Here is a 20,120-nt window from a genome sequence, read left to right as displayed (position 1 = left end):
AGGGGGAGCAGCGCCCAGAGGAGAAGGTGTGGGAGCCGCAGGGGAGGGGGGGAGGAGAGGGGTCCGGGATGAGGGTAAGGAAGGGGTAGGAAGGGGTGAAGATGTAACCAAGGCATAACTAGATGTCATGGACACAGGGTGAAGACGTGTATATTTCTTACGGGCCTCTGTGTAGGTTAAATGATCGAGGGACTTATACTCGTGTATCTTCTTTTCCTTTTTATATACTGGGCAATCTGGTGAACGTAGAGAATGACTACCATGACAATTTACACACACAGGAGGGGGAACACAGAGACTCCCCTCATGGAGTGGACGTCCACAGTCACCACGAGGGGGGCCTGTGAACAGCGGGAAGACGTGTCCAAAACGCAAGCACTTAAAACACCTCATAGGAGTGGGATGTACGGCTTCACATCACATCGATAAACCATGATCTTAACTTTCTCAGGGAGGGTATCCCCTTCAAAGGCCAGGATAAAGGCACCAGTATCAATGCGATTGTCATTAGGACCCTTCTGAACACGCCGAACAAAGTGAACACCCCGCCGTCCGAGATTGTCCCACAAAAGAGTTGTGGATCCCCTGGGGGGAGAAGGCAAGGAGAAGAAGGTAAGGTAAAAAGTAAGGAAGACAGTGAGAGAGGGAGAAGGACAAAGAAATGAAACAAACAAAGGAAGGAAGAAACCAGAATAAGGGGAAAACCAAAATGACCACAAATGGAAGTCGGTGAACCGTCCGTCTCTGGACTCAGACGCAAACTACCCCCTTGAGAGGGAGGGACTCCTTTTAGTTGCCTATTACAACAGGCAGGAATACCTTGGGCCTAGTCTTACCCTGGACCCGCAGGGGGGACGTGATACGCTGATAAAGAAAAGTACAAATATCTTGCGAGGGTACAGAGTAAGATGCGGGCCGACGGAGATGGACTGCGGCCTTGGCTGCAGCATCAGCGGCATCATTCCCAGGCACACCAACATGGCCAGAAACCCACATGAACATCACTTGGGCCCCACCATCTGGGAACAAATGGAGGCAGTCCTGGATCCGTCGAACGATGGGGTGGACTGGATCGGGATCGTCTAGACTCTGAAGGGCACTAAGGGAGTCAGAGCAGATCACACAGGAAGTTAGCTGGTGCCTCCGGACGTAGTGAACAGCCCGATAGAGGGCAAAAAGCTCTGCTATAAAAATTGTGCACTGGTCGAGAAGCTGGTATTGAAACTTATCAGCCCCGACGACAAAAGCACAGCCAACACCTTGGGCGGACATGGAAACATCAGTGTACAAAAATATGCTATCGGCAAGTTGTGAGCAAAGTTCGAGAAATTTGCAGTGATAGGTCAGCTTGGGAGTCGAATCCTTTGGGAACAAGCTGAGGTCTAAACAAACACAAGGTGGTGAAGTGCTCTCTCCCATTCAGAAAGTGGCAGAAAGTGTGAACTGCAGCTGCTGAAGCAGGTGACGAAAGCGGACACTGGGAGGTTTGCAGAGACGAAATGTACATCTCGTACTGAGGGTCAAGAATGTAAACAAAAAAAAAAAAAAAAAAAAAAAAAAAAAAAACAGTCAATGGTTGGGTGGGATGGCATGGAAGACAGCCTACACACATACCTATTGAGTACAATGTCACACCAGTATGAGAGTGGTAGTTCACCGGCTTCTGAGTAGAGACTCTCAACAGGGCTAGTGGCGAAACGCATCCCCAAATGATGTACTGAATTGATGGCGTAAGAGAAACGGCCGTGAAGAGGAGTAGACAATGCATCCATAATCCAACTTGGAGTGGACAAGAGAGCGATGGAGGCAGAGGAGGACAGTCTGGTCAGCTCCCCAAGAGGTACCACTCAATACACGAAGGACATTTAGGGACCGGGTGCAGCATGCAGCCAAGTAGGACATGTGGGGAGACCAAATGAGTTTCCTAACAAACGTAAGCCCTAAGAACTTCGTTGCATCCACAAATGGGAGTGCATTTTGGCCCAGTTGCAAAAACTGGTGGAAGAAACGCGTTGTACCACCAGAAGTTGACGCTTACAGATTTGGTAGCAGAAAAACGGAAATCATTTGTGACACTCCACGAACAGAGACGGTCCAGACAATGCTGTAGACAGCATTGCAGGAGACACGTATGCTGGGAGCTGCAATAAATAGCAGTCATCAACAAAAAGAGAACCGGAAATGCCAGCTGGAAGGCAGTCCATAATGGGGTTGATGGCTATGACGAAGAGGACGTCACTCGGTACAGAACTCTGAGACACCCTGTTCTCCTATGAAAAGGTGTGGGATAAGGAGGAACCCACATGTACCTGGAAAACTTGGTCTGTTAAAAATTCCCGGATGAAAGTGGGAAGACAACTGCAAAGACTCCATGTATGCATAGTACGCTGAATGCCTTGTCACCAACAGGTATCATAGGCTTTCTCCACATCAAAGAAAACGGCCACTGTTTGTCACTTCTGCAGAAAATTATTCATGATGAATCTCAACTGGGTGATGAAATGATCAACTGCCGAGCGGCACTTTTAGAACCCACACTGAGCATTAGTGAGAAGATGGTGTGCCCAGCCCCCACACCAATCGACCATTGATCATGTGTTCCATCACCTTACAAACACTGCTGGTAACGGAAATTGGACTGGAAGGAAGAGATTTATCTTTACCAGGATTGGGTTGTTGTTGTTGTTGTTGTCTACAGTCCTGAGACTGGTTTGATGCAGCTCTCCATGCTACTCTATCCTGCGCAAGCTTCTTCATCTCCCAGTACCTACTGCAACCTACATCCTTCTGAATCTGCTTGGTGTATTAATCTCTTGGTCTCCCTCTATGATTTTTACCCTCCACGCTGCCTTCCAATACTAAATTGGTGATCCCTTGATGTCTCAGAACATGCCCTACCAACCGATACCTTCTTCTAGTCAAGTTGTGCCACAAACTTCTCTTCTCCCCAATCCTATTCAACACCACCTCATTAGTTATGTGATCTACCCATCAAATCTTCAGCATTCTTCTGTAGCCCCACATTTCGAAAGCTTCTATTCTCTTCTAGTCCAAAATATTTATCGTCCACGTTTCACTTTCATACATGGCTACACTCCATACAAATACTTTCGGAAACGACTTCCTGACACTGAAATCTGTACTCGATGTTAACAAATTTCTCTTCTTCAGAAACGCTTTCCTTGCCATTGCCAGTCTACATTTTATATCCTCTCTACTTTGACCATCATCAGTTATTTTGCTCCCCAAATAGCAAAACTCCTTTACTACTTTAAGTGTCTCATTTCCTAATCTAATACCCTCAACATCACCCGACTTAATTCGACTACATTCCATTATCCTCGTTTTGCTTTTGTTGATGTTCATCTTATATCCTCCCTTCAAGACACTATCCATTCCGTTCAACTGCTCTTCCAAGTCCTTTGCTGTCTCTGACAAAATTACAATGTCATCATCAGCGAACCTCAAAGTTTTTATTTCTTCTCCATGGATTTTAATACCTACTCCGAATTTTACTTTTGTTTCCTTCACTGCTTACTCAATATACAGACTGAATAACATCAGGGAGAGGCTACAACCCTGTCTCACTCCCTTCCCAACCACTGCTTCCCTTTCATGCCCCTCAACTCTTATAACTGCCATTTGGTTTCTATACAAATAGTAAATAGCCTTTCGCTCCCAATATTTTACCCCTGCCACCTTCAGAATTGGAAAGACAGTATTCCAGTCAAAAGCTTTCTCTAAGTCTACAAATTCTAGAAACGTAGGTTTGCCTTTCCGTAATCTAGCTTCTAAGATAAGCCGTAGAGTCAGTATTGCCTCACATGTTCCAATATTTCTACGGAATCCAAACTGATCTTCCCCGAGGTCGGCTTCTACCAATATTTCCATTCGTCTGTATTTTGCAGCCGTGACTTATTAAACTGATAGTTCGGTAATTTTCACATCTGTCAACACCTGCTTTCTTTGGGATTGGAATTATTATATTCTTCTTGAAGTCTGAGGTTATTTCACCTGTCTCATACATCTTGCTCACCAGACGGTAGAGTTTTGTCAGGACTGGCTCTCCCAAGGCCGTCAGTAGTTCCAATGGAATGTTGTCTACTCCCGGGGCCTTGTTTCGACTCAGGTCTTTCAGTGCTCTGTCAAACTCTTCACGCAGTATCATATCTCCCATTCCATCTTCGTCTACATCCTTTTCCATTTCCATAATATTGTCCTCAAGTACATTGCCCTTGTATAGACTGTCTATATACTCCTTCCACCTTTCTGCTTTCCCTTCTTTGCTTAGAACTGGGTTTCCATCTGAGCTCTTCTCCAAAGGAATCTTTAATTTTCCTGTAGGCAGTATCTATCTTACCCCCAGTGAGATAAGCCTCTACATCCTTACATTTGTCCTCTAGCCATCCCTGCTTAGCCATTTCGCATTTCCTGTTGATCTCATTTTTGAGACGTTTGTATTCCTTTTTGCCTGCTTCATTTACTGCATTTTTATATTTTCGCCTTTCATCAACTAAATTCAATATTTCTTCTGTTACCCAAGGATTTCTACTAGCCCTCGTCTTTTTACCTACTTGATCCTCTGCTGCCTTCACTGCTTCATCCCTCAAAGCTACCCATTCTTCTTCTACTGTATTTCTTTCTCCCATTCCTGCCATTTGTTCCCTTATGCTCTCCCTGAAACTCTTTACAACCTCTGGTTTAGTCAGTTTATCCAGGTCCCATCTCCTTAAATTCCCACCTTTTTGCAGTTTCTTCAGTTTTAATCTACAGTTCATAACCAATAGATTGTGGTCAGAGTCCACATCTGCCCCTGGAAATGTCTTACAATTTAAAACCTGGTTCCTAAATCTCTGTCTTACCATTATATAATCTATCTGAAATCTGTCAGTATCTCCAGGCTTCTTCCATGTATACAACTTTCTTTTATGATTCTTGAACCAAGTGTTAGCTATGATTAAGTTGTGCTCTGTGCAAAATTCTACCCGATGGCTTCCTCTTTCATTTCTTAGCCCCAATCCCTATTCACCTACTACGTTTCCCTCTCTCCCTTTTCCTACTACCGAATTCCAGTCACCCACGACTATTAAATTTTCATCTCCCTTCACTATCTGAATAATTTCTTTTATTTCATCGTAAATTTCTTCAATTTCTTCGTCATCTGCAGAGCTAGTTGGCATATAAACTTGTACTACTGTAGTAGGCATGGGCTTCGTGTCTATCTTGGGCACAATAATGCGTTCACTATGCTGTTTGTAGTAGCTTACCCGCACTCCTACTTTTTTATTCATTATTAAACCTACTCCTGCATTACCCCTATTTGACTTTGTATTTATAACCCTGTATTTGCGTGACCAAAAGTCTTGTTCCTCCTGCCACCGAACATCACTAATTCCCACTATATCTAACATTAACCTATCCATTTCCCTTTTTAAATTTTCTAAGGATTGGGTAGGGGAACAATAATAGCTTCACTCCGAAGCGTGGGAAATACACTGTCAGTCCAAATACAGTTGTAGGTATCGAAGAGAAAGCGTTTTCCCGCAGGAGGAAGATTCTGCAGCCTGTGGATGTGGATTGTATTCGGCCCAGGAGCAGAAGACCTGGATGAGAAGAGAGCCTGTTCGAACTCCCTCATATTAAAAGGAGTATTGTAGTATTCTCGATTCAAAGAGAGAAAAGAGATTGCACGAGCCTCCTCTGCCTGTTTCCGAGGAAGGAAGGCAGGATGGTAGTGGGTGGAGCTTGAAACCTCCACAAAGTACTGGCCCAAAGCATTGGAAACATCTACATGCTTGACTATGACGTTTCCTGCCACAGTCAGACCATGGATCAGGGAGTGGGCGATAGTCCCAGGAAGCCAGCGCATGCCATCTCAAACAAGAGAGGACAGAGTAAAACTGTTGAACAAGCTGGTGAAAGAAACCCAGCACGCTTTCTTGCTTTCCTTAATAGTGTGGCAGCACTGCACACATACTTGCTTTTAGTGGATGCAGTTCGTTAACATAGGATGACGGTGAAAGACACGAAGTGCACATCGTTGGGCACGAATTGCATTGCCACACTCCACAGTCCACCAAGGGACCGGGACCCAACAGGGAGAAGTAGTAGCACAAGGGATAGAGGATTCGGCAGCCGAGAGAATAACATCCACGAAGTGCTCGACCTGAGTGTGCTCCCTGCCGCCGTTGGATAAGCAGCTGCAGCAGCAAGTCGTATACTCCTAGCTCACTCATTTGTTACATAGTTTAATTCTTAATTTCTTTGCGTGTGTTTGGTACTTGCATTGTTTAATTCATAAATTTCGGGCGTATTATAGTATTTGAGAGTTGTAGCATCGCGTTTTAGTACCTCAATAGTGTAAAATCGCGTAATCTCCTTCCGCTGCCGAGCAGTGTGTCAGCAGTGCGCAAGTAGCAGCATTACTGCATTTACTAGGCAATCTTGTATTTTAATAACCGTTTAAATTTTGTGTCGATTAGTTTACGCTCTCTGTAGATTAGTTCAGACGTTCTTTGCACAACAGTTTTTAGCATAGATAGGGACTGCAACTGCTGTGTTCAGATGCAGGCTGAGTTGGCATCCCTTCGCGCCCAGCTTCAGGCAGTGTTGGCTTCGGTCACACAGCTTGAGGCTGTTGCCAATGGGCATCACTGTGGGGGTCCAGATGGGGGTTTGTCGGGGACGGCCAGCTCGTCCCACGCATCCCCCGATCGGACTACGACTGTGGTTGCCCGGGATACTGCCTGCATTGAGGCTGATCCCTCACCTGTGGTAGAGTGGGAGATCATCTCAAGGTGTGGCAGGGGGCGAAAGACATTCCAGAGGGCTGAACGGAAAGCCTCTCCAGTTTGTCTGACGGACCGGTTTCAGGCTCTGTCTCAGGCTGATACTGATCTTCGGCCTGACATGGCTGCTTGTCCTGTTCCAGAGGTTGCCCCTCAGTCTGCAAGATCCAGGCGGTCGCAGAGGGTGGGCTTACTCGTAGTTGGGAGCTCCAACGTCAAGTGCGTGATGGGGCCCCTTAGGGATATGGCAGCAAGAGAGAGGAAGAAAACCAATGTGCACTCCGTGTGCGTACCGGGGGGAGTCATTTCAGATGTGGAAAGGGTCCTTCTGGATGCCATGAAGGGTACAGGGTGCACCCATCTGCAGGTGGTCACTCATGTCGGCACCAATGATGTGTGTCGCTATGGATCGGAGGAAATCGTCTCTGGCTTCCGGCGGCTATCTGATTTGGTGAAGACTGCCAGTCTCGCTAGAGGTATGAAAGCAGAGCTCACCATCTGGTGCATCGTCGACAGGACTGACTGCGGACCTTTGGTACAGAGCTGAGTAGAGGGTCTGAATCAGAGGCTGAGACGGTTCTGCGACCGTGTGGGCTGCAGATTCCTCGACTTGCGCCATAGGGTGGTGGGGTTTCGGGTTCCGCTGGATAGGTCAGGAGTCCACTACACGCAACAAGCAGCTACACGGGTAGCAGGGGTTGTGTGACGTGGGCTGGGCGGTTTTTAGGTTAGATGGCCTTGGGCAAGTACAGAAAGGGCAACAGCCTCAACGGGTGTGGGGCAAAGTCAGGACATGCGGGGACCAAGCAGCAATCGGTATTGTAATTGTAAACTGTCGAAGCTGCGTTGGAAAAGTACCGGAACTTCAAGCGCTGATAGAAAGCACCGAAGCTGAAATCGTTATAGGTACAGAAAGCTGGCTGAAGCCAGAGATAAATTCTGCCGAAATTTTTACAAAGGTACAGGCGGTGTTTAGAGAGGATAGATTGCATGCAACCGGTGGTGGAGTGTTTGTCGCTGTTAGTAGTAGTTTATCCTGTAGTGAAGTAGAAGTGGATAGTTCCTGTGAATTATTATGGGTGGAGGTTACACTCAACAACCGAGCTAGGTTAATAATTGGCTCCTTTTACCGACCTCCCGACTCAGCAGCATTAGTGGCACAACAACTCAGAGAAAATTTGGAATACATTTCACATAAATTTTCTCAGCATGTTATAGTCTTAGGTGGTGATTTCAATTTACCAGATATAGACTGGGACACTCAGATGTTTAGGACGGGTGGTAGGGACAGAGCATCGAGTGACATTATACTGAGTGCACTATCCGAAAATTACCTCGAGCAATTAAACAGAGAACCGACTCGTAGAGATAACATCTTGGACCTACTGATAACAAACAGACCCGAACTTTTCGACTCTGTATGTACAGAACAGGGAATCAGTGATCATAAGGCCATTGCAGCATCCCTGAATATGGAAGTTAATAGGAATATAAAAAAAGGGAGGAAGGTTTATCTGTTTAGCAAGAGTAATAGAAGACAGATTTCAGACTACCTAACAGATCAAAATGAAAATTTCTGTTCCGACACTGACAATGTTGAGTGTTTATGGAAAAAGTTCAAGGCAATCGTAAAATGCGTTTTAGACAGGTACGTGCCGAGTAAAACTGTGAGGGACGGGAAAAACCCACCGTGGTACAACAACAAAGTTAGGAAACTACTAAGGAAGCAAAGAGCTTCACTGCAAGTTTAATCGCAGCCAAAACCTCTCAGACAAACAGTAGCTAAACAATGTCAAAGTTAGCGTAAGGAGGGCTATGCGTGAAGCGTTCAGTGAATTCGAAAGTAAAATTGTATGTACCGACTTGACAGAAAATTCTCGGAAGTTCTGGTCTTACGTTAAATCAGTAAGTGGCTCGAAACAGCATATCCAGACACTCCGGGATGATGATGGCATTGAAACAGAGGATGACACGCATAAAGCTGAAATACTAAACACCTTTTTCCAAAGCTGTTTCACAGAGGAAGACCGCACTGCAGTTCCTTCTCTGAAGCCTCGCACAAACGAAAAAATGGCTGACATCGAAATAAGTGTCCAAGGAATAGAAAAGCAACTGGAATCACTCAATAGAGGAAAGTCCACTGGACCTGACGGGATACCAATTCGATTCTACAGAGAGTACGCGAAAGAACTTGCCCCCCTTCTAACAGCCGTGTACCGCAAGTCTCTAGAGGAACGGAAGGTTCCAAATGATTGGAAAAGAGCACAGGTAGTCCCAGTCTTCAAGAAGGGTTGTCGAGCAGATGCGCAAAACTATAGACCTATATCTCTGACGTTGATCTGTTGTAGAATTTTAGAACATGTTTTTTGCTCGAGTATCATGTCATTTTTGGAAACCCAGAATCTACTATGTAGGAATCAACATGGATTCGGGAAACAGCGATCATGTGAGACCCAACTCGCTTTATTTGTTCATGAGACCCAGAAAATATTAGATACAGGCTCCCAGGTAGATGCTATTTTTCTTGACTTCCGGAAGGCGTTCGATACAGTTCTGCACTGTCGCCTGATAAACAAAGTAAGAGCCTACGGAATATCAGGCCAGCTGTGTGGCTGGATTGAAGAGTTTTTAGCAAACAGAACACAGCATGTTGTTATCAATGGAGAGACGTCTACAGACGTTAATGTAACCTCTGGCGTGCCACAGGGAAGTGTTATGGGACCATCGCTTTTCACAATATATATAAATGACCTAGTAGATAGTGTCGGAAGTTCCATGCGGCTTTTCGCGGATGATGCTGTAGCATACAGAGAAGTTGCAGCATTAGAAAATTGTAGCGAAATGCAGGAAAATCTGCAGCAGATAGGCACTTGGTGCAGGGAGTGGCAACTGACCCTTAACATAGACAAATGTAATGTATTGCGAATACATAGAAAGAAGGATCCTTTATTGTATGATTATATGATAGCGGAACAAACACTGGTAGCAGTTACTTCTGCAAAATATCTGGGAGTATGCGTGCGGAACGATTTGAAGTGGAATGATCATATAAAATTAATTGTTGGTAAGGCGGGTACCAGGTTGAGATTCATTGGGAGAGTCCTTAGAAAATGTAGTCCATCAACAAAGGAGGTGGCTTACAAAACACTCGTTCGACCTATACTTGAGTATTGCTCATCAGTGTGGGATCCGTACCAGATCGGGTTGACGGACGAGATAGAGAAGATCCAAAGAAGCGTGGCGCGTTTCGTCATAGGGTTATTTGGTAACCGTGACAGCGTTACGGGGATGTTTAACAAACTCAAGTGGCAGACTCTGCAAGAGAGGCGCTCTGCATCGCGGTGTAGCTTGCTCGCCAGGTTTCGAGAGGGTGCGTTTCTGGATGAGGTATCGAATATATTGCTTCCCCCTACTTATACCTCCCGAGGAGATCACAAATGTAAAATTAGAGAGATTAGAGCGCGCACGGAGGCTTTCAGACAGTCGTTCTTCCCGCGAACCATACGCGACTGGAACAGGAAAGGGAGGTAATGACAGTGGCACGTAAAGTGCCCTCTGCCACACACCGTTGGGTGGCTTGCGGAGTATAAATGTAGATGTAGATGATCATCACAGATGGGAAATGGCCGTTCATCAGAGACTGCCAAGGAGAAATATAGCCTCCAGTCAGCAAGAGAGAATTTCCAATGAGCAGGCCACTGTGGTGGGGAATGAATGTACAGGCGAGTCACACAAGGGAAGTGGTCACTCGAGTAAGTACTGGAAAGAGTACACCACTCGAGACGTCGAGCGAGCTGGGCAGAGCAGATCGAGAGGTCTAAGTGGGAGTAAGTGTGTGTGGAATCAGAGAGAAACATGGCTTCACCGGTGTTAAGGCACACAAGATTAAGACGATTAAGAAGATCTGCCAAAAGAGAACCTCTCGGGCTGGCAACAGGTAAGCCCCAAAGAGGATGATGGGCATTGTTGTCACCGAGGAGCAGAAATGGTGGAGGAAGCTGAGCAACAAGCTGCATCAAGTCTGCCCAAGTGACAGCAGAAGACGAAGGGATATAAATGTGCAAAGCGAAAATGTAAATTCGGGAAGGAAAACACGGGCAGCAACCGCTTGCAGGTGGGTGTGCACGCTTGCAGGTGGGTGTGCAAGGGGACAGGACTACGACAAACATGATCTCATAGAAGCAGCACGACCCCACCACGAGCAGGAATCTCTGCCGTAAGGGAAAGGTCCATCCGGAGCAAAGTAAAATGGGAGAGAACCAAATGGCCTTGAGGAAACAGCTGAGTTTCTCGGAGACAAATGACAAGCGGACACTGCGATCGCAGGAACAGCTGGAGGTCCACCCCGTTAGACTGAAGGCCACAGATATTCCACTGTAAAAGGGCCATAAAATGTATGAACACCGGAGAATGAAGAAGAAACTCACCTCGACGGCCGCTTAGGGCGAGCTGTCAAGGGAGGACAGACGGTCAGTTGAAAAGGACCGAAGAGTTGAAGAGGGCCGACGAGTCTGAGAGGGGGAAGACTGTTTGCCTTTGGATGATTGTTTTGGATTTTGGCGATTGGCTGCAAACCCGAGGTACACAAGAGATCTTCCCAGGAATAAACCTTTTTGAATCGACGGTTCGCTGGCTAAGTTGCAACCACCTTCACCGGTGAGGGCGAAGAACGGGTAGCGGAATCTACTGCCCAGGAAGAGGGAGACAGAGTGTCAGCTTGAAGGAGAAGTGACGAGGAAGAGTGGGACAGGGCTTGAGTAAGGACGAGGGAGGAGGAGAAGATTAAGTAACAGAGGCAAAAGTTGAAAATAGTGACACTGGATGGAGAGTCTCATACTCTCAGCATAAGACAGGTGATCCAGGGACTTGTGTTCTCGGGTCTTCTTTTTTCTCCTGTAAGTTGAGCAATCCTGCGAGCGAGGGGAGTGGCGGTCAGCATAATTGACATACACAGGTAGCGGAACACAGGGGATTCCCTCATGGAGTGGGTGGCCACAGTCACCGCATAAAGGGCCTGCTGTACAGCGGGAAGACATATGCACAAAACGCAAGCACCAAAAGTACTGTGAAGGTGGAAGGTTGCATGGCTTCATATCACATCTTGACCTTCTCTGAGAGGGTAACCCCTTGAAAGCCAGAATGAAGACACCAGTATCGATGCGGTTGTCTTTGTGACCCTTCTGTGCATGTCAAACAAAATGAACTCCGTGCCACTCCAGATTAGCCCCGAGTTCCTCATCAGTTTGCAGGATGAGGTCCCTATGAAAAATTACTCTCTGGACCATATTCAGAGATTGGCAAGGAGTAATAGACATCAGGAGCTGCGGATTGTGTGGCAGAAGCAGCTTTGATCAACAAGGAGCCTGACCACATCTTACTTCACCAAATGTGTCCTCAATATTTTCCAAGAAAAACAATGGTTTTGTGGTGGTGAATGTGTCCCCATGCATCCTAATGCAGGTGAGGTGTAGCCAGGGCAGGGAAAGTTGCCAGGTCATATGAAGCAGCATTCAATGATCCTTCGTCATTTGAAGAGACGGCTGTTTGAGAACAGCCAGATTTTTGCAGCTTGATACGCTTCACGTGCCAAGCATCTGCCCCAATACGACCCACTCCGACCAGGGGCTCTCCCCACGGGCACCACCCAGCCACAGCAAGGGCCGTCTGGCACGGCGGCCATTGCAGGGAGTTCCAATGCTCCAAGAAGATAAGCAACCACTCCTTGGCATACCTGGGGAGGGAACACCTCAGGTACGATTAGTGTGATCCCTGTGGTGTCAGAGGGCTCAGCCATATGGGTACATAACAGCCCGATCACATGGACTGACTACACGTGCGGTGACCTAGCAGGGTGGAAGGGGGCTACAGGTGAGCAAGGTGAGAGGAAGGAAGGGGGGAGAGGAATCCACACTGCAGACACTAGGGAGGGAGTTCTTTCCCAAATGTCTCAAACTAAAAAACAGGAATTTTTCAAGTGGAGGTCAAACTTCAAGTGCGGCCCAAAATGCCAAAAAGGATAAAAGAACAGGAAAAAGGACCGAGGATAGGGAGGGAGGGCAGGGTGAAGGAAATAGGCAGGAAAGGAAGAATTGGCTGCAATAGCTCAGGGGCCCATGTGTGCCACACACGAAAGAACTGTGAGCCCCCCTGGGGGGAACAGTGCTAGGTATTTTAACTTCTGAAGGTAAGTTTTGGTGAGTAGTTTTCTTTGGTATCATGTAACAGTTTACTCAACTGAATTTTCCTTTCATACAAAGGTCCTTATTATACAGTCTCAGGTACACAAAAGAGCTGCATGCACCAAAACTAAATGTCAATTGTCATACACTAAATGAAACGCAGTATGCACAATTCCTTGAGATCCTGTTGAATAACAAAATAAAATGGATCCAACACATAAATAAACCAAACAAACCACTCAGTTCAGCAGTTTGGTCCTCGGAAGCATCTCCGATTGTGTTGACCTAAGGACAAGTGCATTGGCTTATTTTGCATTCACTAATTGTCGTCTTACGAAATTATCTTCTGTGGTGGTGCACCTGAGGTAAACAAAGTATTTATTCAGCAAATCCAAACACTGAGAACACTGTGTAAAGTAGATAACTGTACATTTTGCAGAAGCCTTTTAAAGAATTTGGATTTCTTATATTTAGTTCCAATACATTTAGTCCTCAATGAAGATGTTGACAGTGGAAATCAGTATCAGCTGAAATGTGATACACACAAAAAGTACATGAGACACGAAAGTGATTTCCATGTGTACTTTTGTGTCTTATTTTGGGCTCGCAGAGGAGTTACAGAACCTCTAACAAAGCAGAAAAATGGGAATCCTAATTTAAGAAATAGCTCATAAGATACTATCTACAAAATATCTGAAAATGTTTTTTCAACAATTACACAGTTCTGTCAGCTACAATGCACATCAGAGTTCTTGTGAAGATGCACAACAAATAGTAATGTACAGTAGACACGACTGTGTTTGCAGATATAGGTAACTGATTTCTTTGAAAAATACTCATGTAATCAAGCAATTGACTAGATATAAATGACAGTTATTTATTATAACTGAGAAGACAGTAGTTTCTTTCAAGCACAGCTATCTTTCTAATTTGCTTGATTAAATGTATCTGGCATAAGCATTAATAACATTAACCAGTATAGCGATACTCTGTTTTGTTAATGCATATTTTGGGTCATTCCATATGCCTATAGGTTCTTCTTTTTCAAGGAATCTACAGATCATGGTGGATGACTGGATGGATGAATCAATCACAAAGGTGGTGGCTCTTGATGGGATCGTGGAACACATCCAACATACACAACGTGTTTAAAGAAGTGTGTCCAGTGTTCTTACAGGATACATTGCTGGTCAAATCAAGAAGTAGTCCTATAACACGTCTACCTGTTAAGATGTGGGCCACATTACTTGTCTCAAGAACGATTAGTTGACATTTATTGCTCACTTCTTACTGTTCTCTGATCTTGCTGCACTGGCTGTTATGCTGTTGTTAGATGTAGCATTTACAACTAACTCCAACAAAAGCAGCCACTATTGTGATAATATCATTATGAGGTTGTGGTGGATTAAAGTAAGATAAGTTGTTAAATGCAGTGTGAACAACACAAGCAGTGGAATGGAAACCTATTATTTCGTGTAGGGAATGGGAGACATGGTATTCTGCTATAGTCTAGCCAATAGCACAAGATAAGTGTACCTAACATAATGATTGGCATAGTGGTTGAGAATGTCTAATAAGGTGGTCACCCTGTCCACTTCACTTTAGCCCCTTAGATTTTTGGATCCCACACACACATTAACAGAGTGTGGCCCCAAGGGATGAGACCAAATCTGTGGGTAGTCAGGTGTGTTTGCACCAGTTCACCATTCTTTGAGGAAGACGGCTGAAGAATGTGCAAGAATGAATATAAACCACATTGAGCACCTTTAGTAGTGCCAGCATACAGATGGCCATCATATCGCAGAATGACATGCATCTCAACAAGTACTTGTTTCCAGGCATATGTTTATAGGACTTATCTTTAACACTACCATAAGCAGAAAGGGTATGGGACACTTCAAAAAAGTACCCTGTATTGAGCCAATAGTCATTGAAAACAAGAAGGATGCCAGCAAAGCTAAATTTCATAGTCTGTGCAAGTTATTTAACAAGCTCACATCCAACACAAGAAATACACTTTTCAGCAAAATTACTACACAGTCTCCACTGCACATTTAGAATGCTCTGGCAAAATTATGATCTAGTAAGGATAAGAACTATGTAAATTGACCATCTGTTGTTATTTCTTTTGGTTTTTCTACCACAGGTTAAAACTATTTGACATGCAAAAATGGGTTGTGAAGACATCGTGAAAATGGCACCATATACAGCAACTGACACAGTTTTCAAATATTTGATTCTGCATCTATCTGAAGTTAATAACATTATGCACAAGCACTCCACCTGTCCTAAAGACACTATTCATTTGAGAAACCAACGGCTGAGTACATGCCATGACTGTGTGAGGAATAAAGCCAGCACATTAAGTAGTAAATTCCCATGATCATCAGTATACTTAACTGGCATTATTCATCAATCCTCAATGTGCCTTGGATACCTTCGAGAACTTCAAGGATGTGTAGCAAGTCACGGTATACCTTTACAAAAGACAACCAACACCTACAACTTAATCTCTACACTGTATTGTGTAAACAGTTAACCATTTCTACAATGCTTAATACTTTTTGTATTTGAGTCAGATAAGTCACTACATAATTTAAGAGGAAAGCAAAAAACCACTACTTTGGGGGAAAGAGAGAGCTTGCTGAGTTATATTAAATAGCTGCTGTTTACCTTCTACTGATAGCTTTATATTTACTTGATCAAATCAGTGTTTTTCAAAGAAAAATGATATCTACATCTCTAACTACAGATGGCTGTTTACAGCATAAGGCTGCTCATCATGCAGCTTTGCAGTCAACACTGCTGCTTGTTATGTAGCTAAAAGCAGTGTTCAGTTCATTAGTTTAGACCATCAGATAATATTTACAAGAAATGGCTAATAGCATTTTTTTTTTAAATTTCTTTGCACTGACAATGTGCAAATCACACTCACCTACGACCGGTCTTTACTATCAGCAACAAAAAACATAATGTACCAATTTATTCATATGGGGATCATTTCACAATGCTATAGGATTTGTCAGCTTAATACAAGGAAAAGGTCATACATTCTGACGTTTAAGGCTGCAGAAAGAACAAAACACCTAAATAGAGATGGGTGGACAGAGCATTAGCCTCCCTCCTCCCAAATATGAGGCCAGGACCTTAAAAGCACCAATCCACACAATTTACACTCCTATATTTATAAACACTCACAAGAATTTAGTCCGATAAGAATGGAAAATAGATATAGGCCTATACAGTTCGTGTCCCTCAAAATGTATTTATAGTTACATTACGCTCACTAACTCCTTGGCTGGGCTTCCATGCCTGTTACATCTTCGTGCCTTCCCATCTTCCCAATAGATAAACTGAGGCAGAATTCCGTGGGAAGTGAGAGTAAGATTTTCAGAGCCATCTCTCCAACACATACTTGAGAAGATATTGTTGAATAAATATTTTAATTTTTATAGGTGTACTTTCCCAAAAGATAACAGATGGCACAGAAAGAAAATCTGAAAAATAAGCCGACAGCCTCACCTTTAGGTCAGTGCGACGCAAAATTTGTCAAACTGAGCTTCTCAATCACTCAGTCAATGTGTTGACCCCATCTTAACTCATTACCCAGCCAGATAATGGAATTTTACACTCAGTGTTTCGTTTAGTGTGTGGCTATTAGTGTCTGCTTGTGGTGTTGGCAGACTATTTTTGCTTACTTAAAACTGCACAATGCTTATGTTTGTCAGATTGAAATATTTGGTGTGCACCATTATAGACTCATTAAGCTTTCATTTGGATTCTGCCCGGTCAGCCTTGTTTCCAACAAGAGCGCAAATGTTTGGATAACAAAATATAGTATACGTCACATTAATAATCTGGTTGCAAACTTTCTTACGAAATTGATTTTCATATCCATAATTATGCTCATAATATGCAATTTTTACTGTTATAGTACACATATATATGTAAAAACTCTTAAGATAAATCCTTTTGATCACATTTACAATAACATGAACTCCACATCATAAAAATGATACAATGGACAATTTAAAAAAGTGGAAAAACTTGTGTTAATTGTGTCAAAAGGAAAATCCACTCGAGAAAACTAAGAAATTATCACACACTTGATACTTTTTTTTCAGGAGACAAAATTTCAGTACCGTAGATACATCTATATCCACATACGTACTCCGTGAGCCACTATACAGTGTATGGTGGAGTGTACCTTGTACCACTACGAGTCATTGACACACAAAAATACACGATACTACCCTAGTGTTAGGAGCTAATAGTTCCTCCCTCAGGAAGGGGAGAGGGGTAGCAGGAGGAGGTTACAGAAGAAGGGCAGGTCACCAGGATCCAAGTGTCACCTGCCCTTGTCCTCAATGCAAGTGTGTGTCTCCTCTGGGTGAGCGGCCCTTCCCCTGTAACCTCTCCCTCCCTATCCCTCTCTCTTTCCAAAGGCACGAACTATTAGCTTCTAATACCAGGATAGTGCCAAATTTTGCTCCTGAAGTGAAGTATTGCCGAGTAATGAAGTCTGATAATTTTAAAACTTGTGATTGTGACGATATTCTCCCTCTCACTGTCTGCTCACATTTTCAAATAATGAAAATATTAAAAGAATAACGATTTGGATGGGTTAGTGAATGTTGTAGTACAAAATAGGCACACAATTGTTTTCAATCTTCTCCTTTTTCCTACCTGAAACATTTCTGCTTGTGCAGGTCACTCGTCTTCTTTTTCCCATTATTTTAACATGACTGAATCATTTTGGCCTTTTCCTGTCTGCACGTTTACGGGATCACTCTAAAGCACGTTTCGTTTCTATGTTAAGCAAATAATAAGAGAGAAACCGCAAGCGTTTATACTATTTGAGAAACCAGTAGCTATATTCGAATAGCAGCTTTCCCACCATTTTCTTAGGTAATGTTTAGCTGGTGTAATCTGAAAAAGTTGAACAGTGTATTAATGGTTTATTCTTAATACAGTCGACAGATTAAGCCCTCATGATTTGTGTTTCTATTGTTAATGTTCACTTTGGTTGGTTCCACATTCTTGGAAGTTCTCTTCCTTGGTTGGATGAATGTCAACAAAAAATTTATGTAGTGAAGGTAGAAGCCTCAGCTTGCTACACACTAAGATTGTGTGCTTGTTAACTCAAGAGACTCATTGAAGAGGACTGGAATTCAGATCCTAATCATGGCCATCTGAAGTTTGAATTTCCATAGTTCTCCGATTTTTCTTAAAGAGGATGCTAGGATGGGCCCATGAAAGACAACCTTAAAATTTCCTTCCCGATCTGAACTTTGGGATCATTAAAAGATCAACTTCAGATGACCATTATAGGATCTGAATTCCAGTCCTCTTCAATGAGAGTCTCTTGAGTTAACAAGCACACAATCTTAGTGTGTAGCAAGCTGAGGCTTCTACCTTCACTACATAAATTTTTTGTTGACATTCATCCAACCAAGGAAGAGAACTTCCAAGAATGTGGAACCAACCAAAGTGAACATTAACAATAGAAACGCAAATCATGAGGGCTTAATCTGTCGACTGCATTAAGAATAAACCATTAATACACTGTTCAACTTTTTCAGATTACACCAGCTAAACATTACCTAAGAAAATTGTGGGAAAGCTGCTATTCGAATATAGCTACTGGTTTCTCAAATAGTATAAACGCTAGCGGTTTCTCTCTTATTATTTGCTTAACATTTATACATGTATTTTCGAGGAAAATAGACACGTGCACTTTTAACAAGACAGGTCTGTTTACAAGACACTGCTGTTTGTCATGCAAATTTACAATGAACAACGCTACTTGCTACGTAGCTAAGACGAATTTTTAAACCCTTAATCTAGAATATCGAATTGCATGTAATTCTACAAAAGTAAGCTTGTGCGACTTTTCGTCACCTAACTGTAAAGAATGTGATAGTAATTGTACAGCACCTCAATGATGAAACACGACGGTCTTTTTTCCTCAACCCCAGAATGATGTACTTCCCTTGTTAAAGTCTTTAAGTAGAAAGGGTTCAAATAAGTCACAAACATGTAATTGGTGGTCAATATAGCACACATAATAGCTGGATGTGGGTTCCGATGTATCCCACATAAAGTACGACTGAATGTTAAAAACGAAACTATGTATCAAGTCTTACACTGCATAAAATGCGTATATCTTGGTAGGTCTTAGAATAATAACGCAATCGTAACGAACTATTAGAACACACTCCGGTTAAAGCAGATTCATGAAATGCGATCGTACATAGTGTACTTTATGGATATACCGCTCAAATCTGCAGAGATTACAACAAAAGATCATTCTGAAAGACTGGCACTGCACTTACTACATCAAGAAATACGAAAGTACTCACTAGCGTTTTGTATACGATCCAGAAGCCAGCGACACATAACCTTTTACTTATGCAGTGTTCTTCGATAAAAGAATAGTTCTCCTTTGGCACAAACAGTTCACTTTAAAACACTGCATTACGTTATCTATAAAGGCGCAAGTGAATTAACCTATTTGGCATACCAGTTACTAAGATAAGTCACTAGACTGTACAAGCAGTCGACGCACAGCTTCCAACTAAAGTACATAAGATAAAGTAAAACCTGAATAAATACTTCATTTATAGAACTGAAATAATGTGTATATTATTTAACTGCGGTACGAGTGGGGAAAACGATCCATTCTATCACATCCAGGATGGTATTCTTTAAAACTTCACACGACGGTTGAATCATGAATTATTATGTGGCTAAGGTTTCTGATCTCAAAGTTTGACTTCTTGTGATATTCTTTGACACTTAATTTAACACGAAATGAACTCTAGTGTTATGGTTACCGACAAAGATATATAATATATATAATTTTTAAGTTATTTTATTTGGCATTTGGGTTACAATACAGCCATAGGGTCTACAGTACATTGCAAACAGTTATAACAAATACGAATATGATTTTAAATATTGATTTCCGGAGCATCTAATATGCTCGGTTTACACTAGCAAGTTATTGCAGCAATTTACATCCGCGGAGGAACTTGCCGCGCGATTTGCGAGTGTAAACATATCGCCAAGACGACTTGCGACCTTAGCAATTTATTGCGGAAGTGACTTGCACACGTTTTCCGCTTCCAGTGTAAACACCACGCAAGAAGTA

At 43.2% G+C, this 20,120-nt stretch overlaps 1 protein-coding gene across 7 annotated transcripts in view; it reads right to left on the bottom strand.

Annotated features, from left to right (window-relative positions):
- The window catches only part of LOC124776255 (thiamine transporter 1-like), a 562,692-nt gene extending 542,902 nt beyond the window's left edge, over window positions 1–19,790 (bottom strand). For 5 of the 7 annotated variants that reach the window (XM_047251128.1, XM_047251132.1, XM_047251135.1 and 2 more), the window contains exon 1: window positions 19,330–19,790. The gene's annotated coding sequence lies outside the window, so the exon portion shown is untranslated. Of the gene's footprint in view, window positions 1–17,653; window positions 17,840–18,904; window positions 19,218–19,329 lie in introns of those variants that run through there. The other 2 variants (XM_047251130.1, XM_047251129.1) reach the window with 2 other exon arrangements.
- Between the last annotated feature and the right edge of the window lie 330 nt (window positions 19,791–20,120).

The sequence above is a fragment of the Schistocerca piceifrons genome, chromosome 2 (assembly GCF_021461385.2).
Source record: "Schistocerca piceifrons isolate TAMUIC-IGC-003096 chromosome 2, iqSchPice1.1, whole genome shotgun sequence".
Classification (NCBI taxonomy): Eukaryota; Metazoa; Arthropoda; class Insecta; order Orthoptera; family Acrididae; genus Schistocerca; species Schistocerca piceifrons.
Note: the sequence above shows the minus strand (reverse complement) of the source record. Positions and strands in the feature narration are given on the sequence as shown.